This window comes from Serinus canaria, chromosome 1 (assembly GCF_022539315.1).
Source record: "Serinus canaria isolate serCan28SL12 chromosome 1, serCan2020, whole genome shotgun sequence".
Lineage (NCBI taxonomy): Eukaryota > Metazoa > Chordata > Aves > Passeriformes > Fringillidae > Serinus > Serinus canaria.
In genome coordinates this window covers 108975214-108996973 of record NC_066313.1, presented here as the reverse complement: position 1 = coordinate 108996973, position 21760 = coordinate 108975214, and the positions used below count along the sequence as shown (strand labels likewise).

At 43.0% G+C, this 21760-nt stretch overlaps 1 protein-coding gene across 9 annotated transcripts in view; it reads left to right on the top strand.

Annotated features, from left to right (window-relative positions):
• AGPAT3 (1-acylglycerol-3-phosphate O-acyltransferase 3) overlaps nucleotides 1-21760 on the top strand; it is an 86368-nt gene that overhangs the window by 4614 nt on the left and 59994 nt on the right. For 3 of the 9 annotated variants that reach the window (XM_018913460.3, XM_009089591.4, XM_018913454.3), the window contains exon 1: nucleotides 13079-13342. The exons of 4 other annotated variants lie outside the window; for them this stretch is intronic. The gene's annotated coding sequence lies outside the window, so the exon portion shown is untranslated. 2 more of the 9 variants (XM_018913457.3, XM_018913455.3) reach the window with 2 other exon arrangements.

Below are 21760 nucleotides of genomic sequence, written 5' to 3'. Positions count from 1 at the left end.
TCTGTGAGACTTGCTACTGCAATGCTGCATTTTTTGTGCACCCAGAGGTGTCGGTTCCTCTGTAGAGAGCCAGCATGAAATAAAGAGAAAAGCTTTCTGTTCCCTCTTGGATGAGGAATGAAAGCTGGTGAGCTGACTAGTCTTCATATTGTCATTTCTCTTGCAGTAGTATCAATAATGTGGTGTTTACTTCCCAAACAAAAGATGTGGTTTGTGTCCCAAAGAGCTGAAAGATCATTTGAAGCTTGGTGTAGTAGAAATCAGTAATTTTCTCTGCCAAAATGGCTTGTGCCCTGGGTTGCAACTTTGTTGCCTAATTGTGTGATAACTGCTGGAGTTTCAGACTGCTCAGGAAAAAAAAAAAAAGAAAGAAAATGCTTATCCTTGAAGTAGATGTTGATTTCCCTGTATTTTATGAGAAAGAAAAGGCATATAGATTCCTTATACATTTGGACTGAAATGGTTAAAGTTTTCCGTAGCAGTGAGGTGGATCCAAGTGTATTGCAGAATGTTTAGAATCCAACAGCTCCTGTGTATTCAGGGAAAAACAAACCTATTTAAACTGCTACAGTGTTCTGCATCAGTGTTGAGAGCTATTTAATGGTCAGGTGTAAGCAGTGTGACATTGGACTCTCTGTGTGTAACAGCTCTTCTCCATGCAGACTTTCTCATTTGCTGTAAATGAAATGAGATTTCAGTGACATTTTTAGTTCCTTTTCTTCTCCTCTTGTTGTTCTTGTGTGTTAGCATTGCTTAGGTAATTATAGTGTGATTGCTAGAAGCCCTGACAGCCTAAACTGAGTTCTTTGTAAAAAACATGGTGTTTCCCTTAATTAAGAGAGACTAGAAACAGCACCTGAATCTATTAATTAAATAGTCAAAATTGATACCTATTTAGGATATATTAGCAAGCAAAACAAAATACATTTCTGACTAAAATGTTGCCCAGAGTAAATGAGCTACTGTGAGGCACTTTTTTTTTTTTTTGGTGAAGAAAAATAATCTATTGATGCTGCAACTGTCACACATGCACAGTCATGCAAAATTCATGTGAGATAGTTCCCAGTTCTATGGTACTGAGAACAATAGCCACTATTTCTTCTTCAAAGCTCTTCAGAGATGTTAAATAATCCTTGTGACAACCCTATGAAGTGGGTATTGTAGTAATTTTGTATGGATGGCAAAACAATTAATGGGCATTGTCTCCAGCTGTACTGAGAAAGTGGAATTTGCACTTGGCCTGCTGCTGGAACTCCTGCTTGTGGGAGCAAAGGGTGGGTGAGCCTGTCCTGCTGCCTCTTCTTCTGTCTGATCTGTGCTGATGGAAACAATCTGCAGATGCTGTGGTCATCAGCATGAAGGTGTGTAGGTCAGGGTGGAGCAGGCATGCCCTGGTGAAGGATGGATTTAGCTCGTTCTGAATTATTCTGACCACGTCACTGGCATCACTTCTTGGAGGAGAGGTGTGTGGAGCTGTTGGCTGTGTTGTGATCTGGAGTGTCCATCTGGATGTGAAAGTTGGGTTGCTCAGACTGGCTCCAGAGCACAAGTTCCCTCATCTGTGGGATGAGAATCTGGCCAGACACTTCCCACTGGGGCCTTGACAGCCTGGGCTTGCTTAGTGTGACTTGAGGGTGGTCTCCTAATTTCCTTTTGATCTGAAAAGGGTGCAGATCCCACTGTTCCCTCTGCTGCATGAACACCCGCTCTGTCTGCCAGCTGAAGGAGGTCTGGATAACCACTGTGAAAAATGCCTATTTTATGATTGGCTTTTTGCAAACATTAAAATGAATATTATGTGTGTTAAGTCAGAAAGTTATGCTGTATTAATTTGCTTAAGTAGAGTGATAAATATAGTTTTAGGTTATAACATAAGGTTAAAATAGAAACTATGCTATGTAAGATACTGTTTTTCAAGAAGGGACTTGCAGTGAGATAGCAGCCCCAGGACACCTAAATCTTTCAGAGAAAAATAATTCATTGCCCCATTATCAGAAGAAATGAACTTCTTCCTGCCTCACTCAACCCTGAAGACACCGTCAGGATTAAGAGGAAGAAGCTGACACTGAGCAGACAGCATCCTGTGTGTGAATGGAATTTATGCATCGTGTATGAATATGCAACAGGCTGTTGCTTTTAAGGGTTAATCCTCTGTTAACGTGGGTCCTTTCTTGGGCTTATGCTGCCCAGAAAGAGGTACCCAGACTGTCTGTAACTCTTTGTTTTTATTGTCTCCTATTGTCCTAATCCAAATTGTCCGAATTATTACTACTCTAATTAGATTGCTATTTTAATAGCCATTTTATTATCATTAAACTTTTACAATTTTAAAAACAAGTGATTGGCGTTTTTCACACCAGGACATCAGTTCTGTTTGGGTCAGCCCAGTGTCACAGCTTTCCTGTGCAGCCTGGCTGTGGCTGCTGAGATACTTGTGTCTCCTCTTTTCCTCCACCAGCTCTGCCTGCTACCCTTCCAGGAGTTATAAATGCCACAGCAGATGGCTTGGGGAGGCAGTGTCTGTAATTACTGCTGCAAGATTCCCCGAAGCTTGACTCTGCACAAAGAACACTTTTTTCCCCCTTGGAGATTCAAAGTTCTCGTACTTCAAATGCAGATTTGGTCTTTTCAGGGGAACATGATGGAGGAAATGTGTGATTTATATGCTGGTTCAAAAGAAGCCTGTCTTTCCTCTTGACATAATTCATATCATGCTTTAGTGTTAGCAGTTTTCAGTCTTCTCTTGCTAGATCAGCTCTCATTTTCTTGCTAGTGATATGGGCTACATTGCTTATGGACCCAAGTTTTGGTAACAGCTGACATACTGCTAAATAACACAACCATAATTTGTTTATTTGGTGGAAAGGTAACCTTCCAGCAGGTTTCAGTGTGGATGTTGTTCTCCCCTCTGAGCAGGGATGTGCAGCTCTAGGTTTGACACCTTTTTAATGCCTAATGCTAGAGCTCATCTCCCAGTTGACTGACCCAAGGTTATGCTGCTAAAGACCCAAGTGTCTTCTTTTCTGTTGACTCCTTGCTCCAGATACCCTTCTGAAGTCTTGATCTCCTTACCAGTGTGTCTGAGCTGAATTTTCTCCTCTTGCATCACTCTGATGCTGATGGCTCTTGGGTTATTAACTATGTAGCTAGTCAGGTTTGAATTATAAGAGGGCTGAAGTGAAAGGGAAAGAAAGGTTTTCATTTCCTGAGGTCAGTGAGGAGGCTGTGACCCAAATCACCCCCTGAGCAATGTTTTTTCCTTCTGGTGGTTACAGCAGAGGTGGTGCCTTGGGTTCCTCAGACAGCTTCCTGTGGTTACTCATAGTACAGAGGGTTGGAGCCCCTCTCTTTCTAAGGAGCACAGGAGTCTCCTCTCTGAGTTTGGTTTTTTTTTTAACTTGCTTTGTTTTTAAAGTACATTTGCTTAAATGTATAAGTAGCAATGGGACTTAGGTCCAGATTGCAGATTGTTATTGATCTCAGTTTTCAGTGAAATATCATCACTGGGATCATGGGATTGAGGTGGCTTTTGTGTTTTGAGGATTTTTATCTTGGCCACCCCATGGCAAGGGGACAGGGCCATGCCTTTTTGCAGTCTCTGCTCACAACTAACTCTTCTGAAACTTGTAAATGGTTTTCATCTTGAATTTGCCTGTGGTATTGCTCTTACTTGTGGAGAAGGCAACTATATGTAAATAGATGTATATCATATTTAGCTAGCACTGTAGCAAAGATGTTGTTTATATAATCTTTTAGGAATTGAGATGGCCTAATCTGAAATACCATGTGCTTTGAGTAACTCAGTTTGGTTTTTATTGTCTCGAGTTGTTTCTGTCAGTAGAAGCTGAACTGCCTGGCCTAACACTCCAGCTGCATTTTTTCCCCAGTGTCCTCTGTGTTGGTACAAGATCTATTTCTGCCAAACACTGCTGATTCCTTTCAAGCTTTCCTGCCCAAATATTCATTGGAAAGCACTCAGTGAGCCCTCTCCCTCTGCCTGCTCTGCAAAGACTGAGTTTGCATTCATTCCCTAACAGCAGTGATGTCTTAAGCTGAGCTTAAGGGCAGCAGCAGAGAAGTGCCTTGGCTGCAGATCACTGGGTGCTGGGCAGCAGCAGAGTCACAGTGTGCTTGCCCTGGTCCTCTGCTCTTCCCTGACCATCAGGGGCTGTCTGCTGCCAGAGATGTGTCATGAGGTGGGGTGGACCTCAGCTCTGACCTGCTACAGATGTGCTTGTTTGCTGCTTGGGTCCTGCTCAGCCCCCAGAAAAGGCATTCAGCCTCACCTTTAAAAACTGGTTAAAAATGGCATTGCTTCAGCTTGTTTGTTGCAGCTGGAGCTGTGAATTGAGAACCATCACTTATGGCAAAGGTTTTTGGAGCATAGAGTCCAAAAATGAAGACAAGTCCATTAAAAATGTATGTTTATGGTGTTAGATGTGTACTGCTGCTGGCAATCTCTCCTGAGTGCAGCTCTGCCTATACCAAAACCCTCTTGATGCTTTTTTTTTTTTTAACTTTGAAGCTTTTGCCAACAACTTTCCATTGAGAAGTTTCATTTTTGTGTGTGTACTGTAGTTTTTTCCCAGTGTATTCCAGTGCACTGCTGAAGTGATGTGTTGGCTCTTCAGAAGCAACGTCTGGCTGGAGAGTAAGAGCTGACCCAAGTGGTGGTGATGAGTCCAGGGGCACTCACAACATCACCTCAGTTACACTTCACAGTAAAAACCAGGTGGACTCTGATCATCTTTGAGATAACAGGACTGCTGTATGCAACCCGCTATGAACCTTACTTCATTCAGGTAATGAGCATTTACCTTTCTCTACAGCAAAAGCAAGTGGTATAATCCTTTCTTTTGTCTTGTACTGTTTGTATTTCATCATTTTTTAATGTCCTAAACCTTAAACATTTTCTAACATTTTCTATTTCTGCAGTGATCTCAATGTTTGTTGGTAGATCTGGTCTGGAGGTTGAACCTTTGGTTTTCCTTCAAGGCACTGAAAGGTGCAAAGGCTGTACTTTACATCCATCTACACTAACTCTTCCAATTCTAAACCTGTCCTGATGGCTCCCAGAGGAAGCTGTAAACTGCTGGGAAGGGTTATCTGTGGGTAACTTGGCTTGCTGGGCCTGAGAGAGGAGGAGGAGGATGTGGTTTTGTTTGAGGGAAGTCAGCAGAATCTTTACTGCACTTGGCATTGCATATGAAACTAGCACTGGTTGCTCTTCACACCATTGCTGCTGTGAAGGAAGGCACATCCTTTGAGAACATGATTGGGTTCATAATGGCAGTGAGGACTTCCTTCTCAGTGAAAGAACATCCAAAAGAATGTGGTTTCACATTGGTTTAACAGGCATTTCCTCTGTTGATTTATTTAAATAAAATTTAGCCTAGATGGCTTTTTTAATTGAATGTTTAAGCAAGCTGAAAGCAGGCATTTTACTGTCTCTCTCTAATTTGTGCTGATCCATGGTTTAGCATAATTATTTTTTAATGCCCTTTTTTAAAGTGTAGTGCCCTCATCCTCCTGACCCTCTTCATTCAAGAAGTGGATTTAATTTGGAAATGTCTGTTGTATTGCTGCCCTGTGGCAGGGAGGTGTGTGGGAGGGGTGGGCTTGGTAGAAAAAAAAAAGTCTGCTGGCTTTTAAAGAGATGGGTTCAGGCCAAAAAGCATTAAGAATGGTCTGAGGCATACTGTGGTGTTTGTAAGCTGCCTTTTTGAACTTCATGAATTTAGTTCTAAATGTGAACCTTGCAGCATTGCACAGATGCCTTGGTTTTACTGGGTGACCTAAAATAACCAACTTAGTTTTTCCTCCCTTTTCCCCCCCTCCATTCCTCTCACAGGCCTGTCCTTTCTTGTTGGCCAGCATTAACTATCCTGGATCCTTAAAGAGGAAACAGAGCCATGTTCCTCTCTTTTGAGGTTTCTGCCTGATCCAGTGTGTGGAATGGTGGAGTTCTCCTGGGCAGGGGGATTTTGTCACTGAGCAGATAAAACTGGCTCCCTCCTGCCTTCTTGGCTCCTTGCTCTTCCCAGTGCAGTAGGAATACCAACACTGGAAAAAAAAGGTTGGCACCATCACTTACAGTGGCATTACCATTTAGTCTGGAATGTAGGAGTCTGCTGGTACTCTTGAACCCTCCCTTTGAATAAAATTAATCACAAAAGCCTCAATTTTTGGTGATACTATTGCCTGCATTCATTTGTGCTTCTGTATTTACTCTGGAGGCTTTTCTTTAACACAGCAAGGTTAGCAAAACTTCTAAAGGGGAAAAAAGCTCTAGGCTGTCTTGTGTTCCTACCAAATACCTGTTTTCAAAATAACCAGAAATGTAGAGCTTCCACTTAGCAGTTGGAGACTTGAATGTGGGTCAAGATGCCCAAGAACCCCAAAGCCTTCCTTTCTCTCTGACTCCAAAAGAAATAAATCAAGCACCCCATATGAGGGTGCACACACACACACTTGCAAAATGTTTCTCCTTGGTATGAGCTGGACTGTGGCATGCAGCTGAAGGCACCTTTTCCTGTGGACCAAGCTGTATCAAAAACTGAGTGGGAAAAAAAAATCACAGAGATGTCTAGAAAACATTAATAAAGAGAAGGTTTAAAGAATCAAGATGGTTATTCATAGAGAACACCTGAAAGCCTGCTGCAGGAGCAGAAGGAAGTGAACTGCTGTCTGTGCCTGCTGTAGAAAGGACAAGTTAGGGATTTAAGATGCAGAATGGAGAGCTGCAGAACTTTGGAAGAAACTTTCTGTTGCCAAGCAGGAGTTGTAAAATTGATATTGCCGGAACTCAAAAAGAAAAGATCCTGGCAGATGCTGGGGAAGAGTTGGGGTTTGGTGTTTCTTCACTGGCTACTGGAGTGCCTGGTCCCTGGTGGGAAATGAGCCCTTATGAGATATGGCAAGGGGCAGGGGAGATCCAAAGAATGTGAGCTCTGGCCTTCCCTGCTCATCACTTATGTTGCTGTGCAAAATAAAGCTAGGAGAGGGTGGGGGGCAAGAAATTAGTAGTCATGATGAAGAGAAATAAAAGGTGATGGAGAAGCTTTGCTGTCAAAGGTTGGGGACAGCTGGGTTAGGTGACTTATGGAAATCTCCTTTAGCTGCACACTCTGAAATTTTATATTGGTAGAGACTTGTGTTCCAACCCTGTTCCACTCTTGAAACCTCACGTGCTGTGAATTCCAGCACAGGGCAACACTGACCTCACTGTCAGATCAAATGACCCTGGGAAGGATATTGGTATTTTTAATTTGCTTTCAAGTGCTCCTTTCAGATAGGGGCTGCTTCTTATCTTCCTCTCTGAGAACGTGAAGCAATTCACTTCCATGGAGAACGTGGAACAAAGCCTTGAAGGTGGTGACCTTGGAGAGCAGCCTCAAAACAGGTGCACCAGAAAGACCATAGTGCCTTTGGCTTGCAATTTTTTTCAGCCTTTGGGCTCTCAGTGAGTTTCTGTGGCACAGTTACTTCCTGATGACCAGCCAAAGGAGAGTTGTAACTACCAGGATTCCATGGAGGGCACTGAACAAAAGCTGAAAGGCTGGGGAAGTGCCTGCAGAATTTAAATGCAGGTGCTGCTTCTCTCTACAGCACAGTCCTGCTTGCCTTTTTGGTATTGCAGCCATTGCACAAAGCTGGTGGGTGCTGAAGGAGTTTTGCAGAGCCATAAGCACTGAATTAAAATCTGAGTCAAGTTCCTGGCTCCCTGCACCAGCGAACGCTTCGCTAGCAAGCATCTGAGATGAAGTACCAGAAAATTTATGGACTGTGATGGTCTGTCACTCTGTGTGAGCTGAAAAGAAATACCATCCAGCTTCCTGAATTGATTTCTTTGGTGCGTGGTGAGCCTAGAATTATTTGGCAGGACATATGGTCTCTGTGTGTTGGTAAAACACAGGCGATCTGGGAAGCTCCATGCAAGGAAGTGCAAGTGGAGCATCTTGTCCTTGGAGTTCTCTTCCCAGCAATGACCAGCATGTCACCTTGGCAGTGCTGAGCTCCCATCAGCTGTGTCTTAATAAAGCATCAAAAATGTGTGTATCTCTAGTGTAAATGAGGCACAACTTGGGTCTTGACCACAAGGAAATTCAGTTTTCCTGTTGCTGGCTATAGGGCCTGTGCCTGCAGAGAACAGGCAGAACTAAGATAAACTGAGCCTCTGTTTAGTAACTCAGTAGCTGTTGGGGCAATCTGTAATTTGCTGGCTTACAAAATACCAGATGCTCTTCTGAGAGGGGACCCCTGCTGTGTTTCTACCCTAATTCCAGGACAACATTAAGCTGGGGTTCTGTCCACTGGAAGCCTTTTGGGTGTTATAGTGAGGTAAATGGACCTTCCACCTCGAAAGTCTGTCTTTTGCAGATAATGCAGTGTTTGGAGTTCACAAATCTTGTGGAATGACACATATGAGAGAGGGTATGAGCAGCAGAAAGCCAGTTACCTGCACTCCACAGTACATGTTTGCTCTGGATAACCAGTGAGTCTCCATTAGCTGTGTGCTTCTAAACCTGCAAATAGTGGTTACACAAATTAAAATCCCCACTACACTGGTACAGGTCCTCTCTGCAGGAGTGTCTGGCTGACAACAATATATTTAACAAGTTCCAGCAGCATCAAGAAAATACAACCTGATTACAAATTGTTTTTTTTTTTTTTTCCTGGACTGAGATTTTTTGCTTGAAATTTTAACTTGCATGTCTTCTAGAGAGGGGTGGATCTTCTCAGACAGGTGAAACCGTGCATCTCCAACTTATCTTGGTATAATTTTCTCTTGTTCACCTCCTCCTCCTTTTCTTCATTGCTTCATCCCACTTATTGTGGGTTTTGTCAGGGTCCTTTTTTAGGCATTTAGAGTCAGTTGCCAAATTACAGTAACAAGCAGGTAAGTTTAATGCTGCACAGCGTGACAGATGCAGTAATTGTACTAGCAACACTTCATCTTTGTGGGTTTCATTTTTGTCCTTCCAGTATACTCAGATCAAGTTTTCTTCAGGTTGCTTTCCTGTACCTCTGACCATTTTTTGGTGCAAATTGTGTGTGGGGGAAAGAGGAAGAGGATGAAGGGGGTGAAAACGGCCTTGATTCCTGTTTTTTCTTGGGTTTAACATTTATGTTGCCATGAGGTGGGGGCTGCTGTTCTCTTCCAAGTCCATCTGTAGGCAACCAGCAGACTTGAATGTAGCAGGTCCACATTTGGGCAGCCACTGCTGTTTTTTCAGCTGTGAATTAATCCAGCAGGTCTAGGGGGTGGAGGAGAGGAATGTGTCGGGGAGATGCTGTGCAGCATTATCTGTTCAACCTGTTGCTTTCTGGGACTCCTGTTGCCTGTCTTGTTCTAAATTCCTGTGGCCCATCTCTCCTGGCCTTGCTTCCTTGGGATCTGTCACATCTTGAATATGCTGTTTGTCAAATCATATATTTTCTCCACTAGGAATTCATGGAGTTATTTCTGCTGCTTTTTCCCCCTGTGTCCCACCGGGGCACTTGGTGCTGCTTTGTCAAAGGCCAAGAGGCTCTTACAGCCATTTAAGAGCTGCTGCCCATTTTTTAGGATGCATTATCTCTTCCTTTTTTTTGGGAGTCCTAGTTTTCTGCCTCGGGTCTGGACACAGTCCTAATTTATGTAGAAATCCTATCTTGAAACTTGTTCAGTTGTTAACTTATCACAGGCAGCTTTGCAGTTCCTGTGCTGGAAGTGAGAGTTTCTGCATGTGGAGGGGGCTGTGCTAAGCACTAAAGATTTTGGTTATGTTGGCCGGTTCTTGACTGCTGCTTTTTTAGTTCTTTAATGAGAGGGTATTTTGGGAGGAAGAATGTAATCAGGTCAAAAATCACATTTCAGTCAGGGCTGATTCATTTTGTATGGGCATGTTTTGGTTGCTGGGCACTGCTCACAATAGAAGTCAGAAGAATTGGGAGTGTTCAAACTAATTTTTGTTTGGTCTTTCCCGTTGTCATTGATTGGCTTTCCTGACATGGTTTCATTTCAGAGTTCAGAACACTAATTTCTTTTTTGTATCAAATGTACTTTTGACTAACAGAAATGTGTTGGGGAAAGTAATAAAGCCCAAAGGGGAACAAAACCATTTCCTCTTGGCATAGTGTTTTTTCTATAGATTAGACATGGACATATTTTGTTTTGATCTGTTTCATTGCTAGCATGAACTTGAAATTTAGATTCTTGCCACTGAGCAGAGTAAACATATAAAGCATTCAAGTACATTAAGGCAGAGTATTTGGAGTCTACAAGATGTCACCTTTGTTCACCATATCATGGTGGTTCCCATTAGCAATCATTGTGGCCTTGGAGAGCAGGATGGCTCTGTGAGCTTAGAAAACACTTTACAAAAGCATGAAGTATATCAGGTAGTTAATATCTGTAATGTCTGATATCTAAAACCTGGAGGGGATCTGAGTTCATAATGTATGCTTTTTCATATTGGAACTTGATTGATTTTGTTTTTTCTTAAGAGAGAGAGAAACTGCCATGATCTCTCACAAAGTAATAAAGGGAAATCGTGTTATAAATCCCTTGATGTGTTGTGAAAGCCTAGACCTTTCCTGTTGTTACCTTCTCTTTTCCTCCTTTGCAGCTCAGGTTTTTATTATGTGCTCTTTCTCTCATGGTCACTATTCTCAAAAGTTTATTCAGATAGACTCATACCAGGCAAAATATTAAAAATATTTACACTGAGACAGCAGCTTTTTCCTGCACACTGAAATCATGTGTCCATCCACCAAATGAACTGTCTGGAAAGGAACAGGAGACCAGGCTGGTTCTAAATTATTATCTCTGCTTTAATTAAATGTTGTAGAGGCTTGTCTAGCTGAACATCTAATGTCCCTTTAGGTAGTTTAGAGCATTTTTCCTGGCCTGGAGCCACCACTCTCAAAGGGCATTGGCTTCCCAATGGTCTAGTGTGGCATCTGCCAGTCCTGTGTGGATGTGTGTTGGAAACATCTAAAAACATCTCTTGGTGCTATGTTTAGAAACCCAGATGTCTTCCATAAATGTTGGTTAGAAGTTCAAGGAGCAACTTTTCTCTGCCCTTTAACCTAGAAGCCTTTTCCTCAGCCATCTTTTCATCTCCCTGCCTCCCTGTGTGTGTTCAAAGCCAAATGCTTTAAGTTCCAATATGCAAATACACCCACAGGTCAGTGCATGAATTCAGTTTGAGATTATTTGACTGTCTTGAAGATGTGATTTCATGGCTGTAAGACTCTAAAATCACTCTGAAATTAAGGTCTCTGAGTAATCTATAATAAAGGAACATTGCAAAAATGCAGGTGCATAGGAATAGGAGTACTCTGCCTTGAAAGATAGATACTTATGGAACTGCAAGTGCTGTATGCCTTAGTATTTTCATTATTGTTGTGATCAAGTTTTTTATTATGCATTAAGCAGTTTATAGGCAGCTGAGCAATGCCTATAAAAGTGCTTGCTTACTGTCTGCCCTGTTTCTGGCCCCCAGTGTTATCCCCATTTCAATTAAATAGAATCCCTCTGCTATGATCAAGGCAGAAGGAATAAGGTAGTGATTGGTATGGTGAGATTTCCTCCCCCCCATACTTTCCCACTCTCTTTTAACCCCATACTTCCAAACTAAACACTGTGTGATAGCTTTGTGGTAGCTGTGATGGTCTGAAGAAACAAAATAAAACAATTCCAGTGATTAGCATCTTCAGAAAAATATTTGTCCTGTGAAGAGAGAAGTCATTCCCTAGCAAAAATTACTTGCACCTCTGTGCTTTCCACTCCTCTGTTATCCAGAGGACAAAACTCTGATAAATGTTTACGTCCTTTTGATTTCAGGATTCCTACATGTCCTGAATGAAGTTGCTTTTTTATTTTTAATTTTATCACCATTCCTAAAGAGTGATTTGGACTTACAAAAGGGGTAAACTGTTGCAAACTGCCTTAGAACAAAAAATATGACAACCATCCTGAGCTGTGGAAAGAAAGATGAGTGTAAGTAGTAGGGAAAATTGGGGTAAGGTTCAAGGAGTCTCTGAATGTTGTTATTCTTGTTGTCTGAATACCTCTCAGATGTTAAGGTGCTGCAGGTTACTTGGTCACTAAGACTCTGGTGTGTTATGACTCCTCTTATATAGGTCTATATAGGTTTAGTATTTTAGTAAGTATTTTGAGTTTAGTATTTTGAGTAAGTATTTCCTGTTTTTGAAAAACCCTTCTGGGAGGCAAGGCATAGAATAAAAGGGGAGAAGTTGGGGGGGGCAAGTTACATATATATTTCTTTTGTATTAGTATTTTTTATATGTCCAAGAGAAAGACAGGAGCCAAGTTGGCTGTTTTTAAGAATCAAGTGCTAAGCAGAGCTTTAAACCCAGAAATTACTAACCAAAAATGTTCCCTGCAGATCAGTAACTCGTGCCCATCTCTCTAGTGACCAGCATTTAAAATGATGGTCACTAGAGAGATGGGCACAAGTTAAAATCCAGGTTATTGCACTGCTGAAAGTAAATATTCTTTCCTTTAAAGTGCATCATATGCTCATTGCAGTAGTGGTTAATGTGCCTGATTTCAGAAGGCATTCTGCTTATTTTTACCTAATTTTCTTTGTCTAAAATTCAGCCACTACTTTGAATATGGGTCAAAACATAATCTGTTTGCCAGTATCTACATTGAAAAAGAGTCTCACAGCAGTGTGTTATAGAATTTTTATGTGTAAGTAATCTGTAGTTCGTGCTTTCTTAATTTTTCAAATGATGTTTCAGGGTTGTAATGAAATGCTGCTCTGTGGTGTGACCAATCACTGGCAGCAGGGTTGATAAAGATTGCAGGGGGTGGATTTAGCTTGGGAAGGAGGTGACAGCTGAGCCTGCAGCACTGTGGTTAGGGCTGGGCAGTGGGGCAGGACACAGAGTTGAAAAGCCAATTCTGGCTCTTGGCAAAATGCACTCGTGAGGAATCATAACCCTTCCTTGTGACCGAAAAAAAAAACTTGTCAGAGGTCCAGAGGGCAGCTGTGTGTTTGCTTTACCTGTGCCCTTTGGCCTGGTTGTGTGCCATTTCCAAGGGTATTTATATTTTAAGCAACATGAGATTGCAGCTGGGCCCGTGAAGGACGAGAGGGGCGGTTTGCATGTGTGCTCAGAACTCACTGGCTGTTCCTCCCTGAGCCTGCCCTGCAGTGACTCCCTCATCTTCTGACCTGCAGCTGGACACATCTGGAGACAGCAGGCTATGCAGGCAGCCATAGCTTGTGCTGGGGATACTGTGGGGCACTTCCTTGGTGAAAGATCCTGGATTTAGGAGAGGGCATGAAGGTGGAGCTGGCCATCCCTCTGGGGCACTGAACCTGAGGTGAGCTCTGGTGAGCTGTGTGAGCAGAAGGTGTTGGTGAGGCCAGGGAAGCTGCTCCTCTGGCTGTGCCTGAATTCCTCCTGTGGTTCCTCTCTCCTGGAGCAGCTTTTCCTGCAGTGGGTAAGCTGGGGTGGTTCCTGTGGATCTCTGCCACAGCAGGTCTTTGGTGGGAAGAATGGGGCACCTCATTTCTGAGCTTGCTAGAAGTGGTTTGGGATTTGAGATTTCAAGGTGACGATTGTGCTGGAGGGCAAAGTGAAGTTGGGAACCCGTTAAAGAAAAGCTGTAATCACAGAATCATAGAATGTTGGGTTGAAAGGGATCTTAAAGCTGGTCTTGTTCCAAACCCTCCTGCCATGGGCAGGGACTCCTCCTGCTAGGCCAGGTTGCTCCAAGCCCCATCCAACCTGGATTTGAAAACTTCCAGGGCATCCACAACCCCCCTGTTCCAGTGTCTGACCACCCTCACAGTAATGAATTTCTGCCTCATATCTAACCTAAATTTTTCCTCTTTCAGTTTATACTGGTCACTTGTCCTGTCACTACAATTCCCCTACATGTCATCTCTAGAATGTGTATGAGGTCTTAATCTGTTTATTACTGAATGTGCTCTACTTGGGATGTTCTGTCAGCATGGAATTTTTTTTTCCATGTGCCAGTAAATATTTTAACCTTTAGTTACTAATACTGTTTTATGGATCCCTGAAATAGCAATTACTTTTTAAATTTCTCATCCACTTAGGAAAAGTTGTCTTTACTTAGGTATTTCTGTTCCCTCTGAGGATAATAAGGAGACATCTTTTGCTTTCTATGTGGAAATAAATGAATGTGATAGATGTAGAGAGGCACCTCACTTCTTTTTAATTTCTTTGTGTAGGAAGTGGCTCTACTGTTCCATTTTAGAGTCTTGTTGCACCTGAAAAATGAGAGTCAGGGAAAACTTAACCCTGTACTCAGGCTGACAAGGAGGTGTGAAAAGAGGCTACTGAAATGTGGATGCAGTTGAGTCTTTTTGGTGGAGCTTGAAGGCAGTCAGTCTTACTGCAGGACCCAGATCTGTCAAATTTAAATGACAAGGAGAAATCTGATTTTTTGGGATTTGACTGTTCATTTTTTTTCCCCCATTGCCTTTCTTTGTGTTTAGAAATTTTATACAGAGAATGGGAAATAAAACCCAACTTGCTTATTTGGGTAGTGTTAGTTTCCTATGGTCAAATGTTGTGATTTCTTTTTTTTCCCCTTTGAATTTAAAACTTTAAAATCCATGCTGTGAAATGGATGTGGAAAGCAGTAGGTAGATTAAAAATGAGTACACTTAAACACAAATAATGGAGCTCCCAGGAGCAGAGAGACTGGAAGCACAGGGAGAGAGGCACATGGGAGAAGGAATAAATCTCTTTGACTGTGCTGCTGAATGCTCAGAAGTCTTTCTGCATGTGGTGTGAGTAAATTGCCAGCTGTCTGTAGTGCTCAGGAATAATTATTCCCTTCTCCTTGAGTCATTCTGGAGTAATTCAAGTCTATCTGTACATGAGCAGGGCTTTTTTCTGCTTCTGATGCCTCCAGAGTGAGCACTGCTTGGCACCACTCTGTTCAGTGTGAGGCTCACTGAGCTGATCCAGGGCAGTATTGCACCAGTTGCAAAGAGACTCTGTAGGATTGATGGGAGGCAAAACATATTTTGAATATGTCTGCTTATTGCAGGGACTTTTGTCTTTTGGGTTTTGTTTTTTTAGTGGGTTTTTGTTTGTTTGTTTGTTTGTTTTTTGTTCTGCTTTGTTTTCCTCCGTGGGTGAAGCAAATAGGTGGAAGCAAAAGAGAATGTAGTAAAGCTGCCTGCTTTTACTTCCTTAAGACTTTGAGCAGACTAATTTTCCCTAAGTTAGTTTGTGCCTGTGGCTTTTTGTGTGCATGTGATGCTGTGTGCATTTTCTGCCTTTCTCTGCCTGAGACAGGGCTTAGCTCCTGTAAGCTTTTATGCAGTGTTTATCCACTCTGAAGTTTTTGTGTTTTGCTGGATGTGATTTTTAGAGCAAAGGCAGAAGTAAACTTGGATCTGGTGAGGGAATTGATCCCTCTGTCCTGCACCCCTTGGAAGTTGCCATCCTGTGCCTGGCAGAAGTGAGAGGAGCCTGCTGTGCTGCCCTAAATAAACTTTCTTGCTGTGTTCAGGGAGGCTGATTGGTTTCATTGATAGAGCTGTAAACGAGACAAACCAGCCTGCTTTGAAGCCTCTGTGCCTAATGAATCAGTCAGGATGTTTTGATCTGTCCTGTACAGTTTTCCACCTGAGCTACTGTTGACTATAAAGACCTGCACTCACACCATTATGTGGCAAACCCTTTGAATTTGGTTGTTACTGGATCCTGTAGCTGTTGCTTAAAGAAGGCAGTAGAATGAGCCTGGCTGGGCAGTCCCTTGCTTTTGTGTCCCTGTTCCTGGTGTCCCCTTTCCCTCTGCATAGATCACAATGCCTGCACACATCTGATCCCCCCCCAGAGCTGGTGTCCAGGTAAAGTTTCGCTGCTTTCCCTTGTCACGGAGTTAAAAAAAGTGAATGAACAACAGCTGTATTGATCAGGGCAGCATGGAGAGGAATAAAGTGAGTTTAAAAGAGCATCTGCTCCCATATTTTGCTTGGAACAGGGGATTTGCCACCCAGAAGAGTCAGGGTGAATATGTAGCATTTTTCTGGCTTATTGTCATGTGGCATTGTGTACTGACAGCTCAGCTCAACACTGGTCAGTGTGTTGCATGGCCAGCTGGACCCAGGCTCCCTGTCTCTGGTACAGGAAATTTTGTGCTTGGAAAAGTCATCCTTGAAATACTGAGTGATCTGAAAGAAAAAGCAAATAAAGTTGTCATCTTTTCCCTCATGGCGCCTGCTTGCCCTGCTCCAGCCCTAGAACTGTTTTCTTTCTCAGAATTGTTTTCTCTTATTCCATTTATTTTCTCCCACACATCTTCTACTAAAAGAAATCCACTTACTGCATACCTACTTTTAGTTTATCTTTTTAGGCTGCTTTTACTCATTCTTCCTCATTATCAGTATGGTTTCTTTGTTTCCTTCTGTATTTTTTGCGTACTTTCTCTTACTTTCTTTTCCTTCCCCCTTTTCATTCCCTGATCCCTTTGCAGAGCCTCCCCTTGGCTACTCAAGTCACAGGCCAAAATTAGAGGGTGTAGGAATTATCCCAGGTATGAACCCATTTCTCATAAATCTGTGTGCAAACTGTAATTTCTCTCCAAGGAAAGCTTCCAAACTTGATTTAAAAAATTTTTGGTTACAGAGACTATCCTGGCTTTTGGGAATTTGTTCCAGGGGATGCTGGCCTTTGCTGAAGTATTTGGCTTGTGACCTCTTTGTTTTTTAGTTTCATCCAGCATCTTTGTTCACTCACGTTGCTTCTCCTGCCTCTCCAATGGAGTTTTCTTTATTTGCTCTTCTACCCCTCACTCAAGAACTGCCCCAAAACCTCATGTGCATGTTTTCCTCTTCACCATTTCTTCAGGACCTATTTTTTATGCCTTTTGGGTAGAGTTGCTAACTGGTTTGAAAGCTGTTGAGTGAATACTAGAAGACTGTTAGTATGGTTCTACTCTTCAGGCTGACTTTAGAGGAAGCAATCTCAAGTCCTGAGTCTCACCAGGCTGAGGAATTTGCTGTGTATGTAGAGCCCTCCCTTAGTTTTCAGTGGCTCAGCATTTATAATTAAAAAAAAAAATCTGCTGCTTTACTTTTCCAGGTCCCTGTCAAGAAGGCTTTTTTGGGGGAAAGTAGACCTTTTGGTCACATGGAAAAAAACTCATGAAAAAACTAGCAGGACTCCTTCACTGCACTCTTTTTTTTTACAGTCCTGATAGGCAGTGTCACAGTTGTATTTGTATTACAACAGTAAGGCCTTGTTTGCTTTAAGCCCTGTGTTTTGCAGGACTGGAAATAAGTCCTTGAGGCTGTTGGTTTCTCAATTCATGAAGGTGGTGCTGGAAGATATTTGAGGAGAACAAGTGGTTTTTTACCACCCTTCAGTTTGACAGTCAGACCAAGGCTTTTCTGTGGAAAACGGGTGCTTGCCTTGGAAAGGTCAAGTATGTGTTCAAATAACAGAGTGCAGGAACAGAAAACCCTTTCAGAGCAGGTGTCCAGAGATACAACAGAAGTTATCTGCTTGCTCTTATTATACCTGTCACCAGAGAAATCTGGTGAATGAGTCTTCAGTTTCCAGCAGGAGAAATAAGTTACAGTGAACAATAAGAGGCCCATGGGGAGTGCCCAAGGCATCGTCTTTCACACAGACTGAAAGCTCTTTTCTTCTGTGCAGGAAAAGAACAAATAAGGAAAACATTAGTCTGCTACTGATGGGACACATGTGAAGCATTAGGATAAATTATAAGGTCGAGTTACTTGCAGTTCTCTGAAGTTAGATCCTTATCTCTGTGCTGACAGAATTGAGAGAAGGTTTTTGTTTTACTTCCAAGAAAAAGGAGAGGACCAGTCAGTCTGGCACAAGAATATTAACCCACTTCTGTTCCTCAAAGTATAAAAATTGCTTAGTGGAACAGATTGAGTTGTGTGAAGATTCCCTTGGAGAACATGTACATTTGCAGTTGTAATTTTCTGTTACATGCTTCATAGAATCATCAATAGCATCTTGGAATGGGAGGGACTGGAAGGGGAGCTTGAAGATCATCTCATTCCTACACCCCTGCCATGAGCAAGGACACCTTTCACTAGACCAGGTTGCTCAGGGCCCCATCCAACCTGGCCTTGAACACTTCCAGGGATGGTTTTTGCCTTCACATGGAGAGGAGGACATTGAACTGCTGATTCTGCATCCCTTTCCTGTAGGAGCCTCTCCTGGAGATGTTTTTGCTATGGAAGTGAGCATGTATAGGGTATAGAGGCCCTACCTGGTGCTTTGTACTCTTGTTTTATTCTGAGGATTTTTAAGGGTTTTATAAAATAATTTTATAGAAAAGACTTGAATTTAATTTTGCATTGAACCTTATGAAAGATTAGTGAGTGAAGTTAACAGGACTGACTTAAGGCCAGTGCACCTCAAGGTGCTGTAAAAACTGTCCTCAAACTTGTACAGGTTTCATGAAATACAGATGTGGGCATGTGACAAACTCATCACTTTTGGGTGCACACAACTGCAGTCCTTTCAAGGACAGAATCATGGATATGTGTTTCCCTTGATATTTGCCATGTGTTACAGAATATTTTCTATCTTGTTATTACTTGCATGTGCAGTACCAAGAGCCTTGGCTTTTGCTGTGCCAGCACTTTGGAGTTGGAACGCCTGTGAATTTCCTAAGGGAATGTGCTTGTTCCTTTCATGCTGGAGGATGTGCTCGGCTGGGGATGAGGATTTTGGCCAAGAACACTGCACCAAAATGTTCCCCACATGATGGGCTGCTTCTGCATCCAATTCAGCAGCTGTTTCCTTGTATTGCTGTCTTCTGCAGTACTGTCCTCTGCCAATTCTCCCTTTTCTCCCTAAGGAGAATGCACACTGGAGAGCTGATTCATCAGCCCAGTGAAGAGCTGTGCTCAAATTAGTCCTTTCCCCAGGCTTCAGAGTATTGTTCAGACATGAACAGGAATGGATGGCACTAGGTATGAGTGTACAGCTCTGGTAAGGATTTATCCTATGTGCTTCTGAGGGTCTTGTTATCCCATTTGGAAGTAGAGGTGTTTCTGTCCCCTTCTGCAGGCAGCTGCAGATCTGCTTAGTCTGTTCCCTACCCTGACCTTTTTTATTCTTTTAATCCCTGTCCCCCCAGTTTGGCTGTTCTCTGTTGTCCAACCCCTGTAAGAGAAGTGAACTGTGTGATAAAGAGATATATTCCTTTTGTTCTGCTGCTGGTTCTTCTCTAATTGGGCAGCCAACACTGAGGGTTTACATCTCAGTGCTGATAATGTGAGTGCATGAGAGATCTGCTTTCTCTCAGATTTCAGTGGCTCAGTGCTTCTGGCTGGAGAATAGGCCAGCATCTATTACAGATAGAGCAGGAGCAGAGAAAGCAAAGAAACAGAACAAGAAATTACTGAAAAATTCTTTCAGTCTCTAAGATATTCATAAAGATTTGGGATTTCCCACACACACTTGAGTTAAAATATTGCTCCTCACGTTGCTAATGTCAGGATGAGCCTGGATGTAAGGAAACCTTTCCTCTCTCCTTTGATACCTCCTTTCTGTAGGTTCTGGGTACTTCTCCAGAATTGTGGAGGCAGGGGGAGTCAGGGTAGGAGATATCTTCAGAGCATGTCTGAAGCAGTGGGAGTTGGTGATGCTTCATGGCAAGTTGTAGAAGGGAGGTGCTTGGAAAGCAGTGGTTATTGAAGCTCTTGGTGGTGTTACTTGCTGCAGTGGCTCTGGTTGCTCTGGGACACAAGAAGACAACTCTGTTAAAAAAAAAAAAAAGGTCAAAAAAAAGATTTTAAGGACTAGCTCTTTGACATCCACCCTGCTTAGACCCTATTAGCTTACCCTCTGACTTGTTTTTGACCAAATTTGGCCTTCTGGCCTTTCTTGTAGCAGCACTGGTCAAGCTAAGAGTAGAACTTTGGGGAGCAGTGGCTGCATTGCCTGGCAGGGTGCGTGCCACAGTGGAGTCCTGCCCTTGCCTTGAGCTCCTCATGTGCCTTGTGAATCAGCACAGAGTCCACTGAAGAAGAAACTGCCTTCTACAGCAATTTGCCCTGAGCCCATGGGATTCATGTCCTGAGAGGCTGGTTAATACTGGCTCTGTGTGTGATAACCTCTGGGTGTTTGAATGTCATGCTTGGAGGAGGAAGGGGAGAAAATACAACCACGTGAAATGTTCAGACTCAGGGTATTGCTCAAACTGGAAATCAAAGGACTGTGTGGTGTGCTTTTCTGTCTTTATCAGTAGTTCAAATAGACATGCTAATCCCTTTTTTTTCTAGTAGCTGTGGGGTTTATAACCACAGTGAGAAAGGCACATATTGTAAAGAAGATTGAAAAAAAAAATTTGCAAATTTACCTGTCCATCTGAAGCAGAAGTTTATAAAGACAAGCAAACCCCCAAGCAACAGAACTGTACTGCAGTATGGCACATAATTCTCATAATGCTTTTTAGCAGAAGTCCTCTCCTCCCCTCAGTGCCAATGCTGGCCTTTGGCTAGGATCTTGGACCTGTTCTCTGGGGATTTTTTTCCACACAGGAGAGGATCTCTTTGCTAGGGGAGCTGAGTGGCTGTATCTGCTTTGATCCAGTGTGCAGTATGAGCAGGCCAGGAGATCAGATTTCAGTTTTACTTGCTTTATCTTCTTCATGTTCTTTGCATTTGAGGTATCCTACTCCCTCGACTGACCATCCTTCCTGGGCATGTGCTGCAGAGCTCTCTGAGGAAACCTGTCCCCTGGATCTCTGCTCCTTGGACTGTTGCTCCAGGAAGTGTCAAATTATCCTCTTCCCCATTGAAGCTACAGTGTCATTTCACTGATAGTGGTGGCTGTGTAAGCCTTTTCTGAGAACAAACTTTATTTCTCTTCCTGCTCACTTGAGTGAGCTATGGAACCTGCTGCCCTAATTCTCACTTGATTATTGAGATTAGGGTGGTGTCAGGGGGTGGGTGTTTTTCACCATCAGGTCTCCAGAAGCTCACCCAAAAGACCAGGGTCTCCCCTTTTTGCACATCCTGTTGTTTGGGGAAGACAGAAAAGGAGCTTTCTCACAAGTTTTGCAGCTGCTTTTTTTCTTGTCTGGTAAAGAAGTTTGATCCAGCTGGATGCCATTCCTCTCAATGTGTGAAATGATAAGGAGCAGGCACAGAGTTTTGCTGTGAGAAGAGGCAGAGTCAAAGCCTTCTTCCACCCTGTGGTGTCCTTGAAGGGAACTTTAGCAGATCAGGCCTTGCTCAAGAGAGCAACTGTCACCTGTAAAGTCTCATGAACCTCAGTCCTTAGAAGAAGCTGATGTGGGGTGAACAAGTCTGGTCTGGGTGTAGTTATGGTCAAGGTTTCCAAGGATGTCTTCCAGACTTTTACCACCATGTAGTGGGAGTTTTCACCAAGGTAACCTGGGCCTTTGCCTTCTGTGGATCCCCAGGCAGCGTGAGCAGTATTGATTCCAGCCTGGGGCCTTGACCAGGCCCACTGCCACATAAACACTGGGGGCAGTTCTTTGCTAGTCCTGCTGACTCAGGCCATGGAAAGGAATTTCCAGTCCAGGACCTCATGTCTTGCCTGATGGTGGTGACACCTTCTGCCTGGTTCTGCCTGCACAAAAGGCTGGATGCAAATATCTGCAGGGCCCTGGGAGTCACGGGTGGCTGCTGTGGACACTGAGGAGGTAATTTCAGCCTCACACATCTGCTCCAAAAAGTTGGAATCCCCAGCATGGGTCTCATCTAAGACACTTGTCACAAAGGAAAACCATTGTGATCAG